Source organism: Hylobates moloch, unplaced genomic scaffold (genome assembly GCF_009828535.3).
Source record: "Hylobates moloch isolate HMO894 unplaced genomic scaffold, HMol_V3 SCAFFOLD_12, whole genome shotgun sequence".
NCBI classification, from domain to species: domain Eukaryota; kingdom Metazoa; phylum Chordata; class Mammalia; order Primates; family Hylobatidae; genus Hylobates; species Hylobates moloch.
Window position 1 is genome coordinate 77110158 of NW_026652287.1, and position 24757 is coordinate 77134914.

A 24757-nucleotide genomic window follows, 5' to 3' on the forward strand; every position below is an offset into this window, starting at 1 on the left:
TTCTCTGCATCTTTGCCAACCCTTGTTTTCTTTTGTCTTTTTGATAATGGCCATCCTGAAAGGTGTGAGGTATTGATGTGGTTTTGATGTGCATTTCTCTGACGATTAGTGATGCTGAGTGTGTTTTCATATACCTGTTGGCCATTTCTTTGGAGAAATGTCTATTCAAGTCCTCTGCCAATTAAAAAAGTTTTTATAATTGACACATAACAATTGTACATGTTTATGGGGTACAGTGTGATGTTTCAATGTGCGTATAGATTGTATAATGATCAAATCAGGGTAATTAGCATATTCATCATCTCGAAACTTTATCTTTTCTTTGTGGTGATAACTTTCAGGATCCTCTTTTTTAGCTATCTTGAAATATATGATACATTGTTATTAGCTATAGATTTTTATAGTTATTACCCTACTATGTAACAGATGCCAGAATTGATTCTTCCTGTCTAACTAAAACTTTGTACCTATTGACCAGCCCCTCATTCTCTTCTTTCCTTTTCCTTGCAATACAGTACCCGGCAAAACTATCCTTCAAATGTGAAAGAGAGATAGACTTTCCCAGACAAACAAAAACTAAGGGAATTCGTCAACACCCAACTCGTCTTATAAGAAAAGCTAAATGGGCTGGGCACAGTGGCTCACGCCTGTAATCCCAGCACTTTGGGAGGCTGAGGCGGGTGGATCACCTGAGGTCGGGAGTTTAAGACCAGCTTGACCAACATGGAGAAACCCCATCTCTACCAAAAATGCAAGATTAGCCGATCGTGGTTGTGTATGCCTGTAATCCTAGCTACTCGGGGGGCTGAGGCACTCCAGCCTGGGCAATGAGAGCAAAACTCTGTTTCGAAAAAAAAAAAAAAAAAGAAAAGAAGAAAAGCTAACTGGATTTTTTTTTTCAATCTGAGAGAAAAGAACACGAATACATACCAAGAAAACATCTGAAGGTATAAAACTCACGGTGAAAATAAATATACCAACAAATTCAGACTATTCTAATACTATAATTGTGGTATGGATATCTTTATACACTTATGTCTTGACTATGAAGATTAAAAGACAAAACTATTAAAGAATATCACTACAACAGTTGGCTAAGATATACAAAATATAAAAGATGTAAATTGGGATATCAAAAAGCCAAAATGTAGGGGGAAGGAATGGTGTTAAAGTGTAGAGGTTTTCTTTTGTGATAAAAGTCAACAGTTAAAAATAACAGTTAGAAAGCATTTTAAAATCATGTTGTTAGTTTTTTGCTATTGCATTGTAGGAGTTCCAGATATATTTTAGATATTTTAAACCCTTATCAGATATATGGTTTGCAAAGATTTTCTCCCAATCTATAGGTTGCCTTCACTTTTTCCCATCCCTGGTAACCACCATTTTGCTTTCTGTTGCTTTGAATTTGACTACTTTAGATACCTCATATATGTAGGAACATATAGTATTTGCCTTTTTAAGAAGAATGTAGATTTTGAGCTATGTCTTTAAAGACAGGTAGGACTAAACAGGCAGAGATAATAGAAGCTAAATAAGGTAAATAAATTAAGACAGTATGAAAAGGTGTGTTTCCCTAACATGTACTGAGATAGGTAGGAGCCCAAGTATAATGCTACTTATTCATTTTCCTCATAGAAAATTTCTCTTAAGTTGTGCGTATTTTGGCTGCTGTTCACTGTGTCTGCCTATATCTGACTTTACCTGAAAGTTCTTAATTCAGGGAGAATCATCGTTTGGGCATCAGTTATATCTAAGGCTCATTAGTGTAAGTCATGGTCTAGAGGGCAAAAAAGTACCTGCCTAGGGCCAGAAAGCTTGGATACTTGGGTTTCTTTTATTTAAACATTAACTGTTACAGAATGGAGTATTTTGATTTGGCTTTGAAATAACAGGTTTTGTTCTATTGTTTTAAAGAAAAAAAGCATTGCTATAAGAAATCTACATACAGGTTTATGTAATAAAGAATGCAGGTACATGTATAACAAATTTCATCATGTGTTTTACTGTTGGATTGCTCATTTAATCATCAATTCCATGTCATTAGGAATTGGTAAATATTTTTATCTATGGTTTGTAAGAGACAAGGCTTTGACATAGTTATGGTTCTTTTAGGCACAATATCTTCTCCTTGAGTTTTGCGCTCAATCCTACTGAACTGCTTGTGTGATTTCCCTTAATGTTACAGCAGAAATAGACCTCACATGTGGGATTATCACAAGTTGATATGGTGCCTTAGTGCGAATTAGAAAATAGGGCTTCTTCATTAAGATACAACTTTTATCTGATGAAATATTGTCTTGATAGAGCAAAAACACTCACTGCCATCTGCTAGAACATTATATTAATAACTCGGCCAACTATGTGAATGATGGCTTCTAGGTTTACACAGTGCACATTCCACAGTTGTATCCAATTATCCTTCAAAAGCACAATGACAGCAAACAGCAAATGGAGCAGCCTACCTGGGTCAATTTCTTTGGAGTCATGGGGATTAAAAAGAGTAGAATTGTATCCTTTAGATGTGTCAAAGGGCAAAGACAAGATGGAAAGCCAGAACTTGAATCTCAGTATTACAGGATACACAGAAAATAAGAGCTAAATATGGGACCAAATGGGGAACTAGGACATTAAAGTTGCCAAGAGCCAGGAGTTGGGTAGACAAATGTAATTCATTTATGCAGAAATTTTGAATAAGGAATGTAGCTTGCCCATTTAGCCCTGAATTCCATCTTTGCTCAGCTACTGCTGCAGCCATCTCCATACTTTCCCCACTCTCCTGAGTCATTTCCACCAGCAGACCCACATGCTGTAATCCCATCTTACAAATTCCTCCCTTGATCCCACGTCTTTTAGATTCTGCCCGATTTCTCCACTTCCTTTTATAGCAAAAGTCCTCCAAGTAGTTGCCTGTATGTACAGTTTCTACCTTCACACTCTTGAAAGCATACCAGCCAGCAAAATCTTTCTTATGAAGTCAGCAATGATCTGCATGTTGCCAATCAAATGATCCACTCTTAGTCTACATGTTCTTGAACCATCATGTGTAGTTAGTACATCTGACCACACTCTCCTTGGAACAATTTATTTTTAGACTTCTCAGCCACCACAGTCTCCTACTTTTCTTCCTATTTCATCGATCCTTTCCTTCTCAACTTCCTTTCCCGACTTCCCGTGCTCTACTTCACCTCAAATTTTGGGGTACTCCAGGATTTGTGTCTGGCCCTTCTCTATTCTCTGCATACATTTTCTCCAGTAATTCCATCTGAATCACTTTCTAAGTGATTTCATCCAGCTTTGTAGCTTTAAAATATCACTCATGATTAACTCCCAAATGTATACACCTGGCCCACACATGGATGCCCTAGTGCCTATGTGCCCATGTAACAGGCCTCTCAAACAGCCCAGCAGGCAGGGGACTGGACACAGTACTAATTGCAGCCTGTGCCCTATTTTCCAACCACTCTGGCAATACTGGTGAAGGAATGAATCATAATAATAACAAGTAATATTCATTCAGTGCTTACTTTGTGCTGGGTACTTTACATATAAAAATATTTAATCCTCACAGCAAATCAATTAGGTAATATCATTATTTTCATCTCTGATTTACATAAGAGGAAACCAAGGCTCAGAGAGGTTCAAGTCCAATGGCAGAGTCAGTGTTTGAATGGAATAATCAGAAATTAGCAAACATTTTTTGGAAAGGGTCCATTCATAAATATTTTCAGCTGTGTGATGCATTCTGCCTCTATTGCTATAACTCACATTTGCTCTTGTAGTGTGCAAAGCAGTCACAGACAATATGTAAAGACACAAAGCTGTATTCCAGTAAAACTTTATGAAAACCAGTGGTGAGTCACATTTGGCTCACATGTCACCCACCACCTGATTTCATTATAAAGTTTATGAAACTTTATTTATGATTGTAATAAAGTAGTAGATTGCCAACCCCTGCTTGAAACCATTATTCTTGTATTGCTTGGATTAAATGAATGACTGAATAAGTGAAAGGACCAATGAATGAATGAATGACCCCTCTTTAGTCTCCTCAATTCTCTCATGAGTATTCAGAAGACTGTTACAGAATCACATTGCTACCAAGGGTAAAAACACCACAATCTCTCTTTAGGGTGAAATGAGGAATACATGAGCGACAAACCTTACAGGTTTACTGTTCCGGCTCCTGAGTTGGGTCAGGTCAGCAGTGTTCTAGCTCCCTGAGATTCTACATCCATGACAAAGAACTGCAAATTATAACTTTCTATTTGGGGACCCTTTTCCCCCTAGGGGAAAATCTATGTGAAAAGAGCTTGAAATAATTGTGGAAAGAGCTTGACTTTGGAGTTAGACTAAGTTCACATATCATGAGCTTGACGGAGTTAGACTAAGTTCACGTATCATTTTTTTTCCACTTTTTAACTTCTCTGAGGTTCCATTTCCTGATCTGTAAAATAGGGATAAGAATATGTATCCTGAAAGATTGTATCAATACTGAAAGGGGTTAGAGTTCATTTGCCCAGCATAGTGTCTTGATCTGGCAGGTCCTAATCACAAATGGTAGCCACCGTCGTTAAGTCCTATCATAACCCTTTAAAAATGACATTAAGGGTCATGATTAATGATGTATGTAGGGCTGCTCAGAAAGCAAAATGTCTGTCTAGAGTGAATTTAATTACAACATCAACTTGCATCCTAACAGCAGCAACATCACATGGGGATTGTTCGTCTGCACTGGTGGATTTCTGATCTCTAGTAGGGTTGAGGCAAATGTACAAGGCTCTAAAGTTCCCATAAGCACATTTTCTCAGGTCGGTCTTTGCCATTTAAATGCAAAGCATGCAATCCTCCCTCCCTCAACACACACCCCAGAGAATTTCTCTATTTAATATGTTTTACGTTAATTTGCCATTGTTTGGGAGTACACAAGGTGTGACAGCCTGATTACTAGGTCAGATTATATATGTGTGTGTGTGTGTGTGTGTGTGTGTGTGTATGTGTGTGTATTTGAGATGGAGTCTCCCTCTGCCACCCAGGCTGGAGTACAGTAGTGCAATCTTGGCTCACTGCAAACTCCACCTCCCAGGTTCAAGTGATTCTCCTGCCTCAGCCTCCCGAGTAGTTGGGATTATAGGTATGTGCCACGACACTTGGCTAATTTTTGTATTTTTAGTAGAGATGGGGTTTTACCATGTTGGCCAGGCTGGTCTTGAACTCCTGACCTCAAGTGATCCACCTGCCTCAGCCTCCCAAAGTGCTAGGATTACAGGAGTGAGCCACCCCACCTGGCCAGATAATATTTTTTTGTTACAAAGTAACACCGGGATTGTTACTTTCAGCTTCTTCTCTTTAATATTGAAATTCACTCAGAAGTTAATTGGTTGACAGAAGAGCTAATCACCCGAGAGGAGTGTTTGAGCAAGGGTATTCCTCCTCTGGTGGCTGGCTGTGAGGCTGGGGAGGAAAGCATTACAGGTGTTTTCCATGGTTGCCAATTTCCCTAATGTCTTGGGTGCTGCAAACTGATTTTCCTCTGCCAGCACATTTAGTTTACAAGATGATTCTTGCATAAAACCCTGCGGGTTACATTTATGAGAACATATGCAAAATTAAACCAGTGACCCAGTAGTCAAATAAAACTTCTCATACATTGAGCTTGTTCTTTGCTTTTCTTAAAGTAAATGAGCACTTTGTCTATTAATTTTCCAAATAAATGCTCTTGTAACAAATATAAGCTTTATGGGTCCAGAATGGGGTGCAAGCAACAAAACCGCACCTTCCCAGTGAGATCAAAGACCTCCTTCTGTATCCTGGACACAGGTTAGGGCCCCCATGCTTGGTTCTACTAACACAGGCCCAGCATCTGTGGCAGCACCTCGGGACGTTACTTGGTAAGCCAGAGCTCAGAATAAATTGGACATAAGGTCTCACGATAATTTGGACTTTACCCAGGCAGGCCTCAGGTAGAACCTGCTCCATATGGTGGCTTGTGTTAAGCAAATAAGATGCCTTATTTAGCACCAACAGGAGCCTCTGCATTCCTTCCTGGTGTACTAGTAAAGACCACAGATGACAGTCAACACTCTGTTAGGATACTGAGGGAAGAGAGAATGAGAATATAAATGCATAGAATGTATTTAATCGTGCTATCCAACAGATTTTTCACAGAACTTTTGGCTCATGGTAAAATCTTGGGATTCTACCATTCTAGTCACTTTTGAGGAGTTTTTGCATCTGTTGTTATCACCATCATCATTATCAATCATTTAATGAGCTACCTGTAAAGTGTTATGGCAGGAACTGTGGAGGATCCCCAAAAAGAAATGGGAGACGATCCTTGCCAGAGATCCCATCCTCACCTAGGAATGGTCATTGCTGACTGGGGGGCGGGGAGGCTACAGGAAGATGATAGTGAGAAGGGAGCTCATTAGCTCCTTGAACTCAGATAATTTGGGATTTTGGGACATATCTCCAAGAATCCTATTTACACAGAACACACATATCTCTTTGGAGAACTGGGTGGAGAAAAGAGGACTCTGGTACTAGTGAGTCAGGGTCCTAAGCCCTTGAGTACTTCTAAGGCTGGTGAATGAACACCAAAGTGAAAGAAATATCTCTAGTGTGAGGCAGTATATCCTGTGTATGTAGGTGTGCCTATGGGTGGCACCCAGCAGGAAGCTACATTCTGGCATTTGCTATCTGGCATTTGAGTCTATACCTGATGGTTAGGGACTAGCCTACTGCAAACAATGCTTTGATCATGAATCAGCCTCAAGTTGGCCTGGGGCCTTTTCCTTCATTCAGTTTTTCATAACATTTCCTACATCTTGCACAGAAAGGTAAGACTTTCAGGTGCCTTTTACAGCAGAGAGCTGATGTGCTCAAGCACAAGAGTAAAACGTTTCCCAGCCATTCTCCCTTAGAACTAACTTCGAAATAACAAGTTCTTTCTTTTTTTCATTTTTTTCTATCTCAGCAGATTTTAATCTCAGAATTTAATCTTTCTAATAGATTATAAACTTCTTAAGGACAGGAACTATACCTCTTTTCTCTGCTGTATATTCTGATTTTAACCTTCTTTCTAATAGATTTTAAACTTCTTGAGGACAGGAACTACACCCCTTTTCTCCACTGTATAGACCCAGTGCTTAGTAGAGAGGAATCCTCTTCCTCCCATTCAATGTTAATTAGCATTTAGGAAGCCTTCCCAGAATATGTAAAGGAGGCACTTCAGCCCCATTCTCCCTGATTCTTCTCGACAAGTGAATATCTCTACATTATAACATGCAATTAAATGTCAGCATGAATTGAGGCAACAAGGAATGCATTGATTCTTGATTCTAAAATTATCATATGGCAATAGCACTGCTTTGCTTTCATAGTAAACTTGATTAGTATTAATTAGCTTCTCTTTCCAGAATGCATTTCAATTAATGGAAGGAGAAGAAACTCTCAAGTGTATTGGATGAGGGACAGACTAGACTGTTAACATTTCAACTGAAGAATTTACAGGTATATGAAAATCTACACTATATATGCCTTGATAGAATATATGTTTACTATTTTCAATATTTATTGGCTGTTTACAGTGTGCCAAATAGTTTCTTGACAGGATGTTCCCTGAATAAGCCTATAATTTACTTTAGAGGTTTGACTATGGATGTAATTTAACGTAATAGGACAGAAAAATGACTCCATTAATCAGATTGATGTATTTGTAAATTAAAATAAATAAATCAGGATTTATGCTCCTATAGTACATTTATTATAAATAAATATTAGGAGTCTACATATAGACTACATTAATAAATATTTTAAAGAAAAGGTCATATAAAAAGTTCACTTTCAAGTTATTTAGCTTACAGAGTTTGTCCTAAATCTTCCCATAACTAAAGAATATATTCAATGTGTAGGTTGTGTTTTCTTTGGAATTTGTTGTGTTAAATGATTAGTAATGGAAACAGTACAGAACTTCCTTTGCTTTGAAGTATGTATATGTCTGGGCACATTTCTGCTGTCGTAGTTTAGAGTGATTTTTTTCCCCCTTTGCTCTTGCATGATTACTGCAGAATTTTTTTTAGTAAGAGAAGCTGGTTGCAAGTCCAGCAATAAAATAGGCAAAGTAGAACTTTCAGTGGAAAACAAAATTCGCTTCTATGTGATTGACCAGAAGGAGGCTCCCTTCCACCTCACTGTGTAAAGTTAGAACAAAAGCTTCTAAACTTACATCTTCCCAGGCAGCTCTAGTTTTTCCCAAGCTGTATCTGTCGTTGGGGGTGGTAAGAGGGGGCACCCTGAAATTTTCCCTGGAGGAACAGAATTTAAAGATGCATCACTGGTAAGAAGGCTTCAGCAACTGCAAAGTACCCTTCCTTCCACCAGCTCCTTCATATAATTTTCTCTCCTGGTTGAATAACTATGGAAGTAGAATGATACTTACTAGAGACTGGGAAGAGTGTATGGGGGAGGGAGAAGGGATGAAGAAAGTTTGGTTAATGTTAGATAAAGTTCTAGTTTTGGAAAGACTAGGGTAACTACAGTGAAGAATAATGTATTGTATATTTCGAAACAGCTAGCTGAGAGGACTTGAAATGTTCCCAACACATAGAAATGATAAATGCTTGAGGTGATGGACATTCTAAATACCCTGACTTGATCAATACGCATTCTGTGCATTTAACAAAATATCACATGTACCCTATAAATATGTGCAAATATTATATATCAATTAAAAAATGAAATTCTCCTCACTAACTTTGAATATCACATTATTCCTTAACTTTTTTGCTATGGTGTTGTTTTTTCAAACTTGTTCTTGAATCTCTAATATAATATTTTAAAAATTCATTTTTTTGGAATGAATCAAAGCAGTTGGATTTTAAAAAACATATAGTTGTGGCTGCTACTTGCCTATTTGTGTTAGTCTCTATGTATCTATAAGAAACACTTCTCGTGTTTGTAACATAGGATAATCACAATTCACTCAAAATGCTCTAATTTCATTGCATTTTCCAATGAAGAAGATACCAGGAGACTCAGAATGTTGAACAAAAAGTCCAAAATCTTTGGAGATTAAAGAGGGATGTGAAGATGCACTCATCACTGCAGGCATATTGTCCACCATAATATGTTACGAGATTATTTTCCATCAATTAATCTTCCTGTTGTTGTCCTTCATTGTCAAGAAAGGCAATTTGTGTGTTTATTGCGAAAACAGCATTGTTGCTCTTTTGAAAAGCCTTGCCCTTTAACAACAGAGCAGAGCTGGTTATGAAATAGCCAACTGTGACTAATTTTGGAGGAGTAACATCTCAAATAAATTGTCTTCTGGAGATGCTGATGGAGTCAGTGAACAGCAGAATGATGATGAGTTTATCTGCGCTAATTGTGCCTTCGAGGGTTTGTTCATAGGCAGGGTACAGAGCGGATTGGTGCTGTACTTTAAACCTCTGATTGGCATGACGATTCTGGTTTTGGAGAACTATGGAAGGCAGAATAATGTTCCCCAAGGATGTCTGTGCCAAATCCCTGCAACTTATGAATATGTTACATTACATGGCAAAAGGAGCTTTGCAGAGGTAATAAAGGTGTGGTATTAAAATGGAGATATTATCAGGGGTAGACTCAATTTAATCACATAATTTTTTAAAAGCAGAGTATGTTCTCCAGATGGAGGAAGATGTAGTAAAAAGAAGAGTCAGAGAATTCAGAGAGTGGCAAGGATTTGATGCGCTCTTTCTGATTTTGAGATCTAAGGGTTCACATGCGAGGACTGGAGAGAAGCCTCCAGGGCTAATGATGGCCACTGATTGACGGCCCACAAGGAAACAAGGACCTCAGTCTTACATCCCCACAGAACTGAATTCAGCCAACAACATGAATTAGCTTGGATTAAATTTTCCCTCAGTGCCCCCAGTAAAGAATGTATCCCGCCAACATCTTGATTTTAGCCCGCTGGTACTCATGTTAGATGGGTATCCTACAGAAACTGTGATAATAAGTTTGTGTTGTTTTAAGTCACTAAATTTGGGCATTTTGTTACAGTAGCAGTAGAAAACTAAAACATGGGAAATGTTTTGAGGGAAATGGAGCTTATACTGGATTATTACTTTGCTGTAGACTATTATGATAAACCATGGCTTCGTGAATTCAGTTCAATGACTCTAGGCTTTAGCCATGCAGTATTAACATATGGGATATTAATGATATTAACAAATGGGATAAAAACCAAGACTTGACAAATGTGTTAGTTTCCTATTTCTGTTTTAACAAATTACACAAACTTACTGGCTCAAAACAAAACAAAAGCATTATTTTATAGTTCTGTAGATCAGAAGTGTCATTGGGCTAAAATCAAGGTGTCAGCAGGCCTGCATTCTTTCTGGAGGCTGTAGGGGAGAATTTCATTGTCTTGTTCAGCCTCTAGAGAATGCCCGTATTCCTTGGCTGTGGCCCCTTCTTCCACTTTCATTTTCAAAACCAGCAGCATAACTCGGACAAGTGTCTTACTCCTACCTCCCTCTTATAAAATGTTTTTTTGATTGCATTATTGGGTCCACCTGGATAATCCCAGACACTCTCCCCATCTCGCCTTAACTTAATCACACTGCAAAGTGTCTTTTGCTATTTAAGGTAACATATTCATATGTTTGGAAGTTTTAGAGCATAGATGTCTTTGGGGGGGGCCTTTATTTTATTTTATTCTGCTTACCACAGTAAGTGTTTGCATGTTGGGTTAATACTGTTGAAATAGTCCTATTACAATGCTCTTTCTTGGAACCAAATTGCTGTGCTGTGAGAATTTAAGTAATAGTGTACAATGGCCACTATAGAGCAGAACCAAGTCCTCTGGCCAACACACCCAACTGAGCTCCCTACCAGCAGTAGTGCCTACTAGTGCCTACTATGTAAGTGAGAGCACTGTAGACCTTCCAGCTAGCTCATTGCCCCAGTCATCAGCACAGAAGCCAAAATGTCTAGTCAACACACAGAGCCATGAGAGATAATACGTGTTTGTTGTTATTTTAAGCTCCTAAATTTTGGGAGTACTTAAAATAACACTGTAGCCTGTTTTGTAAGTGAGCTAACTACTAGAAATTAAAGAATTCTGCTTAGAGTAATATAGGTTCTTCTATCACATATTCAGGATTAAATTGATGACATAGGTCCAAATATGTAAAGTCCTTAGCATAGGGAGTGGCATATAGCAAGTCCTCTAAGATATTAGTTACTTTTTCCCAGACAATCTTTTTGCTGCAGAGATTACCACCTACCACTCCAATAAAAAGGAGAGGATTCCTCTCTGTTAGGTATATATTTAATTTCATACGTTACACAATATAGTATATTGTCTAATAATTTTACTTGGTGGTCTGTGATTTAAAATTATAAAGCCTTAACCTGACCAATATTTATTTGCTCCAAAAAATCATTTCTCTGAAAATATAACATCATAACTAAATTTTATAATATAGAGCCTTGCAGTTCATATTGTTTAATTGCTCTGTCACATAAGAATCTTAGAATTTTTCTTAGTTTGTTCAATTGCTGTAAATGACTTCTGAAAGTAATATAATTATGACTTGTAATGGTAAATGCATTCATAGAATTCGTGGAGCAAGCTGAATATGTAACTGTTCATTTGGAGCCGAGTTGATTACCATTTGAAAACAGTTAATGGAATAGCTGATTAGAATACATTGCAAAGAATCATGATTTAATTTTACATCACCTAGAAAAAATCTGATGCCATGCGTGTTAATGGCAGTTTTGAGGGGCATAAGGATTATATTTTCCTGAGCTAAGCAATATACGCAATGCCGGCTCAGTGAAAAACTTATATTTCAAAATACATGAAATAAGTTATACAATATAACTTTATGCGATTAAATTCATGTGAGTATTAAAAATGTGAGTGAAGTTTATAAGTAAGGTTTAAGCTCATTTAAAGCAATGCACTGTGTGATTTGGGCAGAATCTAGATCAATGGTGGCTTTCAAGTTTTCACAGACGAAGATTTGAATAGGTTATGTTCACTTTGTTTTCAACCTGCTTTTCTCCTACCCACCTTGGAATCTCTACATTGAAGTTACAGAGATTTTTTTTAAACCCACAAAACTGTTACGTCATTCCATGCTTAAAGTGGTTTTCCCCTTACCTCCATATAAAGTCCAAATTCTTTAACTCAGCGTAAAGTCTGTGTCTGATCTGCCACTGATGATCCTGCAGACTTAATCTCTTGAGAGTTTCCTCAACTTCTGTGGTTTCAGTCATGGGGAAGAACTTGTAATTCCCTGAAACTCTTTCCTTTCTAGGTAATGTGGCCTGGCTATTTCCTACACACCTATAAAGCCTCATTTAAGTGTCACTTCATCTAGGAAGCTTTTCTTGACCCCTTTTCCCAAGTAGCAACTCTACGTGCACTTATGGCACCTGAGTTTCACTCATTTGATGACACCGATCAAGCTATATCACAATAGCATGTTTGTCTTAATTGAGCATGTGCACCCTTAATTGAGCATACGCACTCTGCAAGAAGTACTGGAGTCATAATTGAATTTAATGCCAAGCACCATACCAGGTATGTAGAGGAGCTCAATACAAATTTGTTAAATAAATAATGGATGCATTTGTTCAAAGTGAGCAGAATATAAAAGAACCTTTATCAGTGCAAGGCATTTAGTAGGCACTGGGTATATGTTCATTCATTCATCCCTTATCATGGATCAATACCACAGGATCCATCGTTAGTTGTATGCCATTTCCCACTGGGGTTACCATGTGTTATTTACAAAGAAGTAAGCTGTTTAGTTGTATGGTAACATCCTATAGAGTGATTTTCCTGGACTAAGATAAGCTAGATTCCATGAAAACTGAAACTGTAGTTTCTGATCTCAAGGCTTTTGCATAGTCTTATGACTTAATGCTTTCCCTTTCAGGCTTGGCTGGCTCCTTATTCTTTTTTAAATTCTTTAGTTCTGTTGTTTTTTTATTCCTATAAATCTAAGGGGTACAAATGTAATTTTGTTCCATGGATATATTCCATAGTGGTAATGTCTGGGCTTTTAGTGTAATATCAATAGCATAATTTAATGGTGAGATAGCGTCAATCACTCAAAAAGTATAAATCGTACCTATTAAGTAATTTCTCAGGTCTCACCTCTCTCCCACCCTTTTACTCTTCCAAATCTACAATGTCTATTCATTCCACACTTTTTGTCCATGTATACACATGACTTAGCTCTCACTTATAAGTGACTACATGTGGCATTTCATTTTCTGTTCCTGAGTTGTTTCACTTAAAATAATGGTCTCTAGTTCCTTTCATGTTGTTGCAAAAGACATGATTTCATTTTTAAATGGCTGAATAGTATTTCATTTTATGTATAATATATATATCCATTATATATTGTATATATACACACACCCACATATATAAAATATATAATTTTAAAAATCCAATCACTCATTGAAGGACACTTAGATTGATTACATATCTTTGCTATTGTGAATAGTGCTGTGAGAAACATATGACTGTAGGTATCTTTATGATAGTATTATTTTTTTCTTTTCCTTTGAGTAGATACCAGTAGTGGGATTGCTAGATTGAATGATAGTTCTATTTTTGGTTATTTGAGAACGCTATATACCGTTTTCCATGCGGGCTGTACTAATTTACATTCCCACTAACAGTGCATAAGCATCCTTTTTTCCGTGCCCACTCACCAAGATCTGTTGTTTTTTGACTTTTTAATAACAGCCATTCTGGCTAGGGTAAGATGATATCTCATTGTAATTTTAATTTGTATTTCTCTGATGATTAATAATATTGAGCATTTTAAAAATATGCTTCTTGGCCATTTGTATATCTTCTTTTGAAAAATATCTATTCATGTCCTTTCCTCACTTTTTAATGGGACTATTTGTTTTTTGTTGTTGTTGAGTTGTTGAATTCCTTGTGAATTCTGGATATCAGCCCCCTGTTGGATGTGTACTTTCCCATTCTGCAGGTTGTCTGTTCACTGTTGGTTATTTCTTTTGCCATGCAGAGCATTTTAGTTTAATAAAGTCGCATTTGTCTATTTTTGTTTTTGTTGCTTTTGCTTTTGAGGTTTTAGTCATGAATTCTTTGCCTATACCAGTGTACACAAGAGTTTCCCCTAGGGTTTCATAGTATTTTTTATAGCTTTAGGTCTTACTGTTAAGTCTTCAACCCATTTTGAGTTTATTTTTGTATATGGTGGGAGACAGGGGTCCCATTTCATTCTTCTGCATATGGCAATCCAATTTTCCCAGCACCATTTATTGAAAAGGGTATCCTTTCCCCAGTGTATGTTTTTGTTGACTTTCTCAAATATCAGTAGACTTTAAATGTGTGACTTTGTTTCTGGGTTCTTTATTCTATGTGTCTATTTTATTCCAGTACCATGCTGTTTTGGTTACTATCCAGATATGTCCAATCTTTTGTCTTCCCTGGACCACGTTGGAAGAATAAGAATTGTCTTGGGCCACACATAAAATACACTAATGATAATTGATGAGCTAACAAAAAATCACAAAAAAAATCTCATAATGTTTTAAGAAAGTTTACAAATTTGTGTTGTGCTGCATTCAAAGCCATCCTGGGCTGCATGCAGCCTGCGGGCCATGGGTTGCACAAGCTTGTTATAGCCTTATGGTATAACTTGAGGTCAAGTAATGTGACATTTCCAGCTTTGTTCTTTTTATGTAGGATTGCTTTGGCTATTGGGGCTCTTTTTTGGTTCCATATGAGTTTAAGAATTTTTTTTCTAATTCTGTGAAAAATGATATTGGTATTTTCATAAGGATTGCATTGAATCTGTAGATTGCTTTGGGTATTATGGTCATTTTAATGATATTGATCCTTCTGATCCCTGAGCATGTGCCTGTGATGTTTTTCATTTGTTCGTGTCATCTACAATTTCTTTCATCAGTGTTTTGTAGTTTTCCTTGTAGAGCTCTTTTGCCTTCTTGGTTAAATATATCTTGATTTGGTTCTCAACTTGATCATTACTGGTGTGTAGAAAGGGTACTGATTTTTGTAGGTTAATTTTGTATCCTGAAACGATACTGAATTCACTTACCAAGGTCTCAGCTCCAGTGGTTTCTCTTAAGGATTTTCTTGACCACTTAACCTAAAGTCCTCCCTTCTGTAGTCTTCAATCGGTGATTTCAAGTAACTATCACATGGAGTAGTTTTAGTGTCTATTTATCACTATATAAAATGATCTTGCTTACGTATTTCTTTTACTCATTGACTGTAACTGTCTTCCAGAATGAAAGTCTATGAGAACAGGGCCTTGCCTGTTGCCCTAGTACTTTTAACACTCCCTGGTATGGGTTGGGTGAATACATGTGTAAAGTAACCTTATAAGACAGCTTCCTTAGTATTATTACATGGGCCAGTATTTCTCAGGATCATTTCAGTTCCTTAAACAAACAAAAATTCTCATTAGACAAATATTCAGATGCCCATGTGTGGTGGTACACTTGATAAAATTTGCACATCCTATGCTGACTTTTCATCAAGTCAACAGAATAGATGGCTAATTCTACCATCGTAACTATTAGTGGCTTTCATTGGGAATGAGAGAAACTGGCCAAGTGATTTTGTATAACCTATTAATTTGGAAAGTACTGTGACAAAACAATAGAATTTTAATTTTTTTAAGAAAAGAACATAACAGTAATATAAACACAAAATAAATTTTGACAAAATTTGTTTCTCGGGGAAATATTAGTCGACTTTTCTTTGACTTTTTTCTTGAGTGGGATTGTGCCCTAAACTCTGAAAGGAGGGCAGTATTAGGGGGAAAACATTTTGATCTTTTCTATACTCTTCACTGAACTCCCTCTACATGAGGGAGAATGACATAATTTAATGGTGAGATAGGGTCAGGAAGTTATTCACTGGCTCACGATTTAACAATAGGTAGAGGTACCACGCACAGTCTCTCTCTGGCATTTCATAGGGGCTGTTATACAGTCCATGATGCTCCACAGAGTTGGTTAAGAGATCTTTGTAGATTCAGATTTTCCCAAGATAGGCCCCAAGGTCTAGTACTGGGGAGCTTTACTACTGCTTGAATACAGCTAATACCAGAGAGTGCTAAAAACATTTGATAGTTTATTTTGATCCCCATCTGGTTTCCTTTGTCGATTTTTCAACTCATTGGAATTCATAGGGAAAAGAATAAGACAGTGGGCTTTCTAGAACCTCCAACACCATAATTCCCACTTTCTTTTACAAATGAGAAAGCTCCTTTGGTTTTGTAGGTGAAGAAAAATGTAGAGAATATGAGAAAATTCCATGTTATTATCATCAAAGAACAACATGAGAATAATGTGTTTTTTAAGTAAAGTAAAAATGTAGGATTTAGAAATGACTTTTATTCAGAACCTGAAGTTGTGGCAGTTAAATGATTCCTGTGGCTCTGTGGTATTCCTGCCATGTGAATCTGGAGCCCAGCTCAGTAATACGCTGCATTTGGCTAGAATCAGCAAAGCATTAATAAGTAAACATTTCTGGTTGTCAACTATTAAGCAATATACTGTTTTCCTTTATTTTCACTAACTCTATACCCTTCTGCAATGAAATGGTGAAGAGTGCTTGTGATAATTGCTGGTTTCTATATTTGTCTTAGAAATTGACACTTCATAAACACCAAAGTGCTATTTTATAGGTGCTATGTTTGCACATGTGTAGAAACTTAATAATTGTCACTATAATAATTTGATATTCTTTAAAGGGATATGGAAAGTAAAATAGAATTTTTTAAAATTTTCATTTGAATTTGACCCCACTCTAAACTCCTAGGACTCTAACAATCTCATCTGACTGAAATTCAGATTTAAACAATGGGCCAACATACTTTGATATCTAAGAATAAACGTTAGAGCCTGTTCTAAGTTGACAATAAACTCTACTTGTGTATAAAGATGCTCAAGAAATGCCCTTTTATGCTTAAGTAATGAAAGGGCATTTCCATTAAGAGGTGATAAAGGAGAAGAAAATGGCAAATACTACCTTGTCTTAGGAAAAAAATCTATGGATCTTTTAAATGTCAAGAATGGAATTTACCAAAATTGCCTAAAATTTTGGAAAGTAAAAAATTTTAATACAAACCACAGTCTTGATTATTTCAGCTTGTTGTATTTCTTATATAACCTTTAACCCTTATCATCTTCTATGATATGCAAGAGGACTGATAAATAATGACGCAGATTTTTGTGTTTTATTTTCCTAGGCTTACAGAATCAGAAGTCAAACCTACCCATTTTGCTATCTAATCAATTTTCTTTGGTTTAACACCGAGACTAAGGCATCCCCTTCTTAGGCTCTTCCAGCTTATCTGAACTTAGAGTTTTAGTCATTCATGTAAAGCCTTTCATGCTGGTTTTTTATTTGAAAATGGGTCCCAGCTGCTCTGGCTTTCTTAATCCCTCCCAGAAAGGCATATGTGACAGCGTCTCCCCCTGGGAGATTCCAGCTCCAAAGCTTTTTCTCCTAGGTAGGGAAAGTGCAAAGCCAGACACTATTATCATGCTTACTTCCCCAGCTGGCTAATTAGATCAATATATGGTTTATATTTTGATGAATAGACAGGCATATAAGAATATTGTGTGTGTGTATATATATATGTGTGTATAATATATAAAAAAATATATAGAGAGATGATGGAAATTGTTATTTAATTAGCATTTTTAAAACTTCTATCAGGTTCTAGCATATAATAAGGATTCAATAAATATTCAATGAATACTTGAAAATGTGAAGAGATAAAAGTATTACATAGCCAGTACAGGAAATTTTGTAAGCTTAAATATTTCCCCATATTTTGTCTTTAAAATAAGATTGAAAGCTAAATATTTGACTTACATGTTTTAAATCCAATCAAAGAACTAAAGACTATGAACTCATTCTCTAGCTTCTTCTTATAATTATGTAACATTAGTTTTGAACCTGCTCTCTAAGAACTTTTAAATTATTATCTCTTATCTATATTTGATAGTATAAAATCATTCACTTTTACATTTAGAAATTTTTAAACCAAAGAATTCATAGGATAGTTTTAATTTGTATACCTTTTACATATAATACATAAAATTTTGTTCCTGAGTAAAGTTATATTCTATTCTTATATCCTATATTATGCCAGTGATGTATAATAATTTATACTTTATTTATACTCAGAGTAGATACTTACATTCTTTTTTCTTTTTATTTTATTTTTTATTTTTTTTATTTTTATTTTTATTTTTTTATTATACTTTAGGGTTTTAGGGTACATGTACACAACGTGCAGGTTTGTTACATATGTATCCTTGTGCCATGTTGATTTCCTGCACCCATTAACTCGTCACTTAGCATTAGGTGTATCTCCTAATGCTGTCCCTCCCCCCTCCCCCCACCCCACAACAGTCCCCAGAGTGTGATGTTCCCCTTTCTGTGTCCATGAGTTCTTATTGTTCAATTCCCACCTATGAGTGAGAACATGCGGTGTTTGGTTTTTTGTCCTTGCGATAGTTTACTGAGAATGATGTTTTCCAGTTTCATCCATGTCCCTACAAACGACATGAACTCATCATTTTTTATGGCTGCATAGTATTCCATGGTGTATATGTGCCACATTTTCTTAATCCAGTCTATCGTTGTTGGACATTTGGGTTGGTTCCAAGTCTTTGCTATTGTGAATAGTGCCGCAATAAACATACGTGTGCATGTGTCTTTATAGCAGCATGATTTATAGTCCTTTGGGTATATACCCAGTAATGGGATGGCTGGGTCAAATGGTATTTCTAGTTCTAGATCCCTGAGGAATCGCCACACTGACTTCCACAATGGTTGAACTAGTTTACAGTCCCACCAACAGTGTAAAAGTGTTCCTATTTCTCCACATCCTCTCCAGCACCTGTTGTTTCCTGATTTTTTAATGATGGCCATTCTAACTGGTGTGAGATGGTATCTCACTGTGGTTTTGATTTGCATTTCTCTGATGGCCAGTGATGATGAGCATTTCTTCATGTGTTTTTTGGCTGCATAAATGTCCTCTTTTGAGAAGTGTCTGTTCATGTCCTCTGCCCACTTTTTGATGGGGTTGTTTGTTTTTTTCTTGTAAATTTGTTTGAGTTCATTGTAGATTCTGGATATTAGCCCTTTGTCAGGTGAGTAGGTTGCAAAAATTTTCTCCCATTCTGTAGGTTGCCTGTTCACTCTGATGGTAGTTTCTTTTGCTGTGCAGAAGCTCTTTAGTTTAATGAGATCCCATTTGTCGATTTTGGCTTTTGTTGCCATTGCTTTTGGTGTTTTAGACATGAAGTCCTTGCCCACGCCTATGTCCTGAATGGTATTGCCTAGGTTTTCTTGTAGGATTTTAATGGTTTTAGGTCTAACATATAAGTCTTTAATCCATCTTGAATTAATTTTTGTATAAGGTGTAAGGAAGGGATCCAGTTTCAGCTTTCTGCATATAGCTAGCCAGTTTCCCCAGCACCATTTATTAAATAGGGAATCCTTTCCCCATTTCTTGTTTTTGTCAGGTTTGTCAAAGATCAGATAGTTGTAGCTATGCGGCATCATTTCTGAGGGCTCTGTTCTGTTCCATTGTTCTATGTCTCTGTTGTGGTACCAGTACCATGCTGTTTTGGTTACTGTAGCCTTGTAGTATAGTTTAAAGTCAGGTAGCGTGATGCCTCCAGCTTTGTTCTTTTGGCTTAGGATTGACTTGGCGATGCGGGCTCTTTTTTGGTTCCACATGAACTTTAAAGTAGTTTTTTCCAATTCTGTGAAGAAAGTCATTGGTAGCTTGATGGGAATGGCATTGAATCTATAAATTACCTTGGGCAGTATGGCCATTTTCACGATATTGATTCTTCCAACGCATGAGCATGGAATGTTCTTCCATTTGTTTGTATCCTCTTTTATTTCATTGAGCAGTGGTTTGTAGTTCTCCTTGAAGAGGTCCTTCACATCCCTTGTAAGTTGGATTCCTAGGTATTTTATTCTCTTTGAAGCAATTGTGAATGGGAGTTCACTCATGATTTGGCTCTCTGTTTGTCTGTGATTGGTGTACAAGAATGCTTGTGATTTTTGTACATTAATTTTGTATCCTGAGACTTTGCTGAAGTTGCTAATCAGCTTAAGGAGATTTTGGGCTGAGACAATGGGGTTTTCTAGATATACAATCATGTCATCTGCAAACAGGGACAATTTGACTTCCTCTTTTCCTAATTGAATACCCTTTATTTCCTTCTCCTGCCTGATTGCTCTGGCCAGAACTTCCAGCACTATGTTGAATAGGAGCGGTGAGAGAGGGCATCCCTGTCTTGTGCCAGTTTTCAGAGGGAATGATTCCAGTTTTTGCCCATTCAGTATGATATTGGCTGTGGGTTTGTCGTAGATAGCTCTTATTATTTTGAGATACGTCCCATCAATACCTAATTTATTGAGAGTTTTTAGCATGAAGAGATGTTGAATTTTGTCAAAGGCCTTTTCTGCATCTATTGAGATAATCATGTGGTTTTTGTCTTTGGTTCTGTTTATATGCTGGATTATATTTATTGATTTGCATATGTTGAACCAGCCTTGCATCCCAGGGATGAAGCCCACTTGATCATGGTGGATAAGCTTTTTGATGTGCTGCTGGATTCGGTTTGCCAGTATTTTATTGAGGATTTTTGCATCAATGTTCATCAAGGATATTGGTCTGAAATTCTCTTTTTTGGTTATGTCTCTGCCAGGTTTTGGTATCAGCACGATGCTGGCTTCATAAAATATGTTAGGGAGGATTCCCTCTTTTTCTATCGATTGGAATAGTTTCAGAAGGAATGGTACCAGTTCCTCCTTGTACCTCTGGTAGAATTCAGCTGTGAATCCATCAGGTCCTGGACTCTTTTTGGTTGGTAAGCTATTGATTATTGCCACAATTTCAGAACCTGTTATTGGTCTATTCAGAGATTCAACTTCTTCCTGGTTTAGTCTTGGGAGGGTGTATTTGTCGAGGAATTTATCCATTTCTTCTAGATTTTCTAGTTTATTTGCATAGAGGTGTTTGTAGTATTCTCTGATGGTAGATTGTATTTCTGTGGGATCGGTGGTGATATCCCCTTTTTCGTTTTTTATTGCATCTATATGATTCTTCTCTCTTTTCTTCTTTATTAGTCTTGCTAGCGGTCCATCAATTTTGTTGATCTTTTCAAAAAACCAGCTCCTGGATTCATTAATTTTTTGAAGGGTTTTTTGTGTCTCTATTTCCTTCAGTTCTGCTCTGATTTTAGTTATTTCTAGCCTTCTGCTAGCTTTTGAATGTGTTTGCTCTTGCTTTTCTAGTTCTTTTAATTGTGATGTTAGGGTGTCAATTTTGGATCTTTCCTGCTTTCTCTTGTGGGCATTTAGTGCTATAAATTTCCCTCTACACACTGCTTTGAATGTGTCCCAGAGATTCTGGTATGTTGTGTCTTTTTTCTCGTTGATTTCAAAGAACATCTTTATTTCTGCCTTCATTTCATTATGTACCCAATAGTCATTCAGGAGCAGGTTGTTCAGTTTCCATGTAGTTGAGCGGTTTTGAGTGAGTTTCTTAATCCTGAGTTCTAGTTTGATTGCACTGTGGTCTGAGAGACAGTTTGTTATAATTTCTGTTATTTTACATTTGCTGAGGAGAGCTTTACTTCCAACTATGTGGTCAATTTTGGAATAGGTGTGGTGTGGTGCTGAAAAAAATGTATATTCTGTTGACTTGGGGTGGAGAGTTCTGTAGATGTCTATTAGGTCCACTTTATGTAGAGCTGAGTTCAATTCCTGGATATCCTTGTTAACTTTCTGTCTCGTTGATCTGTCTAATGCTGACAGTGGGGTGTTAAAATCTCCCATTATTATTGTGTGGGAGTTTAAGTCCCTTTGTAGGTCACTGAGGACTTGCTTTATGAATCTGTGTGCTCCTGTGTTGGGTGCATATATATTTAGGATAGTTAGCTCTTCTTGTTGAATTGATCCCTTTACCATTATGTAATGGCCTTCTTTGTCTCTTTTGATCTTTGTTGGTTTAAAGTCTATTTTATCAGAGACTAGGATTGCAACCCCTGCCCTTTTTTGTTTTCCATTTGCTTGATAGATCTTCCTCCATCCCTTTATTTTGAGTCTATGTGTGTCTCTGCACGTGAGATGGGTTTCCTGAATACAGCACACTGATGGGTCCTGACTCCTTATCCAGTTTGCCAGTCTGTGTCTTTTGATTGGAGCATTTAGCCCATTTACATTTAACGTTAATATTGTTATGTGTGAATCTGATCCTGTCATTATGATGTTAGTTGGTTATTTTGCTCGTTAGTTGCTATAGTTTCTTCCTAGCCTCGATGGTCTTTACAATTTGGCATGTTTTTGCAGTGGCTGGTACCGGTTGTTCCTTTCCATGTTTAGTGCTTCCTTCAGGAGCTCTTTTAGGGCAGGCCTGGTGGTGACAAAATCACTCAGCGTTTGCTTGTCTGTAAAGTATTTTATTTCCAGTTTGGCGGGATAGGAAATTCTGGGTTGAAAATTCTTTTCTTTAAGAATGTTGAATATCGGCCCCCACTCTCTTCTGGCTTGTAGAGTTTCTGCTGAGAGATCAGCTGTTAGTCTGATGGGCTTCCCTTTGTGGGTAACCCGACCTTTCTCTCTTGCTGCCCTTAACATTTTTTCCTTCATTTCAACTTTGGTGAATCTGACAATTATGTGTCTTGGAGTTGCCCTTCTCGAGGAGTATCTTTGTGGTGTTCTCTGTATTTCCTGGATCTGAATGCTGGCCTGCCTTGCTAGATTGGGGAAGTTCTCCTGGATAATATCTTGCAGAGTGTTTTCCAACTTGGTTCCATTCTCCCCATCATTTTCAGGTACACCAATCAGACGTAGGTTTGGTCTTTTCACATAGTCCCAAATTTCTTGGAGGCTTTGTTCATTTCTTTTTATTCTTTTTTCTCTAAACTTCCCTTCTCGCTTCATTTCATTCATTTCATCTTCCATCAGCGATACCCTTTCTTCCAGTTGATCGCATCTGCTACCGAGGCTTCTGCAATCTTCGCGTAGTTCTCGAAACTTGGCTTTCAGCTCCATCAGCTCCTTTAAGCCCTTCTCTCCATTGGTTATTCTAGTTATCCATTCTTCTAATTTTTTTTCGAAGTTTTTAACTTCTTTGCTATTGTTTTGAATTTCCTCTCGTAGCTCAGAGTAGTTTGATCGTCTGAAGCCTTCTTCTCTCAACTCATCAAAGTCATCCTCCATCCAGCTTTGTTCCGTTGCTGGTGAGGAACTGCGTTCCTTTGGAGGAGGAGAGGTGCTCTGTTTTTTAGAGTTTCCAGTTTTTTTGCTCTGTTTTTTTCCCCATCTTTGTGGTTTTATCTACTTTTTGTCTTTGATGATGGTGATGCACAGATGGGTTTTTGGTGTGGATGTCCTTTCTGTTTGTTAGTTTTCCTTCTACCAGACAGGACCCTCAGCTGCAGGTCTGTTGGAGTTTACTAGAGGTCCACTCCAGACCCTGTTTGGCTGGGTGTCAGCAGCGGTGGCTGCAGAACAGCGGATTTTCGTGAGACCACAAATTCAGCTGTCTGATAGTTCCTCTGAAAGTTTTGTCTCAGAGGAGTACCCGGTTGAATGAGGTGTCAGTCTGTCCCTACTGGGGGGGTGCCTCCCAGTTAGGCTGCTCAGGGGTGAGGGACCCACTTTAGGAGGCAGTCTGTCCGTTCTCAGATCTCCAGCTGCGTGCTGGGAGAACCACTCCTCTCTTCAAAGCTGTCAGTCAGACAGGGACATTTAAGTCTGTGGAGGTTCTTGCTGAGTTTTTGTTTGTCTGTGCCCTGCCCCCAGAGGTGGAGCCTACAGAGGCAGGCAGGCCTCCTTGAGCTGTGGTGGGCTCCACCCAGTTCGAGCTTCCTGGCTGCTTTGTTTACCTAGGCCCTCCCCAGCCTCGTGCCGCCTTGCAGTTTATCTCAGATTGTGTGGCAATCACGAGCCGCGCCAGGTGCGGGACACAATCTCCTAGTGTGCCGTTTTCCAGGCCCGTTGGAAAAGCGCAGTATTAGGATGGAACTGACCCGATATTCCAGGTGCCGTCTGTTTCCCCTTTCTTTGACTAGGAAAGGGAACTCCCTGACCCCTTGCGCTTCCTGAGTGAGGCAATGCCTTGCCCTGCTTTGGCTTGTGCACAGTGCGCTTCACCGACTGTCCTGCACCCACTGTTAGGCACTCCCTAGTGAGATGAAACCGGTACCTCAAGCAGAAATGCTGAAATCACCCGTCTTCTGTGTCGCTGGGGCTAGGAGCTCCTTACATTCTTTTTTCTTTTCACACATCAAGGGTAATGTGCTGACATCATCACAAGGTTTGAGGGAGGCCCATCTCACAAGAATGTGGAAACCCAATCATCATGCTTATGAACCACAAAAGGATCTAGATACTGATGTTCTTATATACTTATTTCTTATGTTGAATAGTGCAATTCAAATTCTATTCTTGAAGTTTAAAGATAACACTGGGGCGGGCCCAAACTAGTAAAATATATGATTGTGAGTGGAATTTATCAAAATGTAGACACAGTAAGTATCTTAAAGCTTTAAATCCACTTCTGAAACAATGACAAGCAGGCATTTTGCCAGTGCTAATTTGCTTTACTCTATTGATTCAAGCTTTATTGGGCATTCTATTGTCTCTTCTAGGGAAGGCATAAGTGGAATACAGAACAGTGAAGCCTTATTCAAGATAATG

The 24757-nt window shown here is 37.8% G+C and overlaps 1 non-coding gene across 1 annotated transcript; it reads right to left on the reverse strand.

Moving 5' to 3' along the window:
• Positions 1–24342: 24342 nt before the first annotated feature.
• LOC116479812 (small nucleolar RNA U13) lies at positions 24343–24442 on the reverse strand. Its single transcript, XR_004251116.1, has one exon. It is a non-coding gene; the product is annotated as a small nucleolar RNA U13 (small nucleolar RNA).
• Between the last annotated feature and the right edge of the window lie 315 nt (positions 24443–24757).